Below are 5000 nucleotides of genomic sequence, written 5' to 3' on the forward strand. Positions count from 1 at the left end.
TTCATAAAGACAATAACGTGGTAAAATACAATTAAATATATTTTGCGTAAATTTCAAAATTCACGATTATCATCATCATCATGAATATATAAACGTACATAAAAACATCATCATCACCATTACCATACCGAACATCACCATCCCAATCATCACTGTCATCATCATCATTGCTACTGTCACTATAACCTTCACCATATTCATAATCAGTTCAATCAATTTCGCCTTCATTTCAGCGCAAAACTTTTGTACTTTATTCCATGTCCATTTCTAATCTGTGAACTCAATTCTTTACTCTCATAACGTGTCATAATATTCCCACTGTGAACGAAATGATTGTAGTAACATATCGATCATCAAATATCTAATTAGGAGCGTTTACCTTCACGTGTAATCTGTGATCCCCGTTTCATAAGACAGATTCAAAATATAACTGATTTTTTTCAATAACAATCAGAATCGAGATGACGATGGGAATAATAAAAGTGAAATATCTTAAATAAACAGTAAAAGTCAAAAGTAATATTACCATTTATGTTCATGAGAAAAAATAATGATAACAGAAATTCAAATTATACTAATAGACTAATGAACATGATTATGGTAGACGGGAAACCACCGACAAGAACTACATAAAAAAATAACAATAAAAATGAAAGCAAAACAAGAACAACAATGAAAAATCAGCAATGATAACAGTGAACAAACAGCGATGATGATAACAGTAACAATGATAATGATTATCATTATGATTATGATTGATGATAATGATGGTGTTAATGACGGTGATAACAATAAGAATAATAATAATGATAATGTTATTTTCTTTATAATTATTTCCATTGCCATTATCATCATCATTATCATCACCATAATGTTAGTAACGACAACAACAATAATACGGATAATAACAGTAACTATAATGAACGTAATGATATGAAAAAGAAAAATAAGAATAATAAGAATGGAAATGAATAAGGAAGAAAACATTAAAAAGAAAAATAATAACAATATATATATTAAAAACATATAACTACTGTAATAAATAAAGATAATCATAAAATTAAATATCTTACTAATAGCAACAACAGCAACCGTGATTATAATACAAATAAGGATAATGATGATAAAAAAATACAAAAAATTACAATGATAACAATAATGGTTTGGGTGATTACAAATATAGAATTATGAAAATGTTAGTATAAATAAACACAAGCATGAATTATGAATTATAAGTATAATCTTTAAAAACAAAGATAATGTTTTTGGTAACTATAAAAAATATTAATAATTCTGATGAGTTTTAGAAATGATAATAATAATAATAATTATAATAATGATAATAATAATAATACTTACGATAGTTATGATAATAATAACTAATGAAATATTAATAATTAAAAAACTATATTTATAATAACAAAAAACAATAATAATGATTGATTATTACCATTAATATGATTATCCTTATCATCATGATGACAATCATGATAATAAAAATAATTAGCAAAAATAACAATGATAATAACAATGAGATGAAGAAAGCTTTAATGAAGACGATAATAGCAATAATGGTAACAATAAAAGTAATGATAATAACGATTGTTATCATTGCTTGTTATCATCATTAATATTGCTGTTATTACTATCATTGTTATTATCATTACCATTATTATCATCATGAAAGTAATGGTGCTGATAATGAAACAAATAATAATATAATACTACTAATTATAATAAAATTAATAAGTGAATAACAATGATCATAGAAACAATGAAAAATAAGATGATATAAAGATAATAATGAGATTAATTTTAAGATTATTTTTTCTTACTAACATAATTGTTATCATTTTTATCATATTTTTTCATCCTCGTTAGCATTATTATTATTTTTATTAACATTATCATCATTATCATTATCATCACTATTAGTAGCATTATTTTTATCATAATTACTACTACTACTACTATTATTATTATTATTATTATTGTTATTATTATTATTATTATTATTATTATTATTATTATTATTATTATTATTATTATTATTATTATTATTATTATTATTATTATTATTATTATCATTATTATTATTATTAGCATTATTAGCATTATTAGCATTATTTTATTATTATTATCATCATCATCATCATAATCAAAATCATTAATATCGTTATTTTTACTTTGCTACTTACAATATCATTATTTCGGTTATAATAATCATTCTAATTATTATCATTATTATAATATTCTCTTTTATTTCAAAAACTTCTATTCTCATTAATCTTATCCTGATCATCATTATTATCGTTATTATTATTATCACTAACATTATAATCAATATCTTTATTAATATTAACGCCATTCTTATCATCATTATTAATATTGCTGATGTTATCATTGTCAATATTGATATTGTTAGTATCATCATCATTACCATTATAAGCAATGTTGTCATAATTTCCAGTTTCATTACTGTTATTAATATTATCATTATTAACATTACATAATGATAATTATCATCGTCATGGTTATGAGGATAAAGATTATTACAATAATAGTAATAGTAATAATGAAAAAGATAATAAAAATGGCAATTATCACCATCATCATTTCCATCATTATATTATCATCATTATTACTATTACTAATAGTAGTAGTAGTAGAAGTAGTAGAAATAGTATTGTTATTATCATAAACTTTATTATCATTATAATTATTATTATCATTAAAAGCATTATTATAACTATTTATATAATTATTTTTATTTTTATTATTATTGTTATTATCATTATTATTATTATTGTTATTATTATTATTATTATTATTATTATTATTATTATTATTATTAAATATTATTATTATTATTATTATTATTATTATTATTATTATTATTGTTATCATTATTATTATTACTTAATTATTATCATTATTATTATTATCATTATCATTATTATTGTTATTATCATTATCATTATCATTGTTATCTTTAAAATTAGCTTTTTTGCTTTTGTTATTATTGTTGCTGTTATTGTTGATGTTGTTATTATTATTTATATTATTAATGTTGATATCATCGTTATTATAGTTATCAATACTTTTGCTATTTCTGACACTATAATTGTTATTATTATTATTATTGTTATCCTCATATAGTTGTTCATATCATCATCATCAAAATCCTCATCATCATCATCATCATCATCATCATCATTTTAATCATTATAAATATAATTTTCTATTACTGCTATTGTTGTCATTATTGGTGTTTTCACCTTTATCATCATCTTTATAATTAATCATTATTAACATATTGTAGTGATGGTAATAACAATAACAATGGCAATACCAATAATGTTATTAGTATTACAACTAATACTGATGATGATACTAACGTTGCCAATAACGATGATGATGATAATGATGATGATGATAACAATAACACCAACAATAATAATGTCAGAAATAGTAAAAATATTGATAACTATAATAACGATAATAATAACAATAACATAAATAATGATAACAACAACAACAATAACAGCAACAACAATAATAACAAATGCAATAAAAATAATTTTGATGATAACAATGATGTATTAATGAAAACGACGATAGAAATAAAAATCACAATAACAATCATAATAATAAATATGATAACAATATTAATAATTATAACGATAATGATAGCAATAACAGTGTTGATGATAATAATTACAATAACAATAATAAAGAAATTAAATAATGATTATTATAATACTTCTACTAATGATATTAGTAATACCAACAATGAAATAAATAGTATTGACTGTATGAACAATAATAATAATAAAAATAAAGTGCATGAGAAGAGGTAATATTGATGATAGTAAGAATAATAATGATAGAAATAATAATAATGATAAGGTATAGTAATAATAATAATAATAATAATAATAATAACAATGATAATGGTAATAATATTCTTTACACTATCATTATCATTATTCTTACTGCTGTTATTATCAGCAGTATCATCATTCTTATCATCATTACTTTATTGTTATTATCATCATTATCACTGTCATTATCATTATTATTGACATAACTATTATCATCATTTCCATTTTTGTTACTATTATCTTCATTATGATAACTATCACTAAAGTTATCACTGATATTTTTGTTATTGACATTATTTTCATTAAGAGTAACAATAAAAAATAGTTATCCTTTTATTGCTGTTATTGCACCCACATCCCTCTTCATTTGCAATAACAGACTTGTACCTTTTGAGATAATTATTTACGTTCCTCTCATTCTGACAACGAAAGTGACAGTCATAACAAAATCCTTGACACGAATAAGAGTCAGACGACGTGAGACGACGCTGAGGTCACAAAATAAAATTAATTTCTTGATTGAAGTAACGAAATAAAATTAATTTCTTGATATGCCTTTTCCTTTTGAATAGTTAATTAATTGAGGCATTAGGATTCACACCGTTTCATCCACTTGAAAAAACACCATTTCCCTCTTTCACTTTTCGCCTATCATCTAATTATTTACACTAATTACTCTCATTAACACCAAACGCATCACCTACCTCATTAACACCACTGTATTTCATTCATTATCATATCATTTACCTTGATGAATAAATTATGAACGCCAATGTCACTGCATTTAAAGTACAATATGTTTAGCAGTTATTTCTCAAATGATGAATAACATTTCCCTAATGAATCGGGTATTGAAAGAACACCGGGGGGTGGGGGGGGGGGCTAATGACAATGGTGCTCGTAATAGTGAATGGCTGTGGTGGGTTTATTTAATGGTGTCGTATTGTTTCGTGCGAGCAGTGACGTCAGAAGAAAGGGATAGGTGGGAGGGATGAATGGAGGTATGGATAGATTGATGTATCGATAACGGTTTAGGTTTCTTATCTCTGTCTACGGAATTATGGGCGCTGGGGTGGGTTTTCTTGCTGAAAGGAGGGCGGTTGCTCGTGTTTCAGA

The 5000-nt window shown here is 23.4% G+C and overlaps 1 protein-coding gene across 5 annotated transcripts in view; it reads right to left on the bottom strand.

The window, feature by feature from the left end:
• Positions 1-5000, bottom strand: part of nAChRbeta1 (nicotinic acetylcholine receptor beta1) — a 179973-nt gene that overhangs the window by 173820 nt on the left and 1153 nt on the right. The window lies entirely within an intron of this gene.

Source organism: Penaeus vannamei, chromosome 27, assembly GCF_042767895.1.
Source record: "Penaeus vannamei isolate JL-2024 chromosome 27, ASM4276789v1, whole genome shotgun sequence".
Taxonomy (NCBI): Eukaryota; Metazoa; Arthropoda; class Malacostraca; order Decapoda; family Penaeidae; genus Penaeus; species Penaeus vannamei.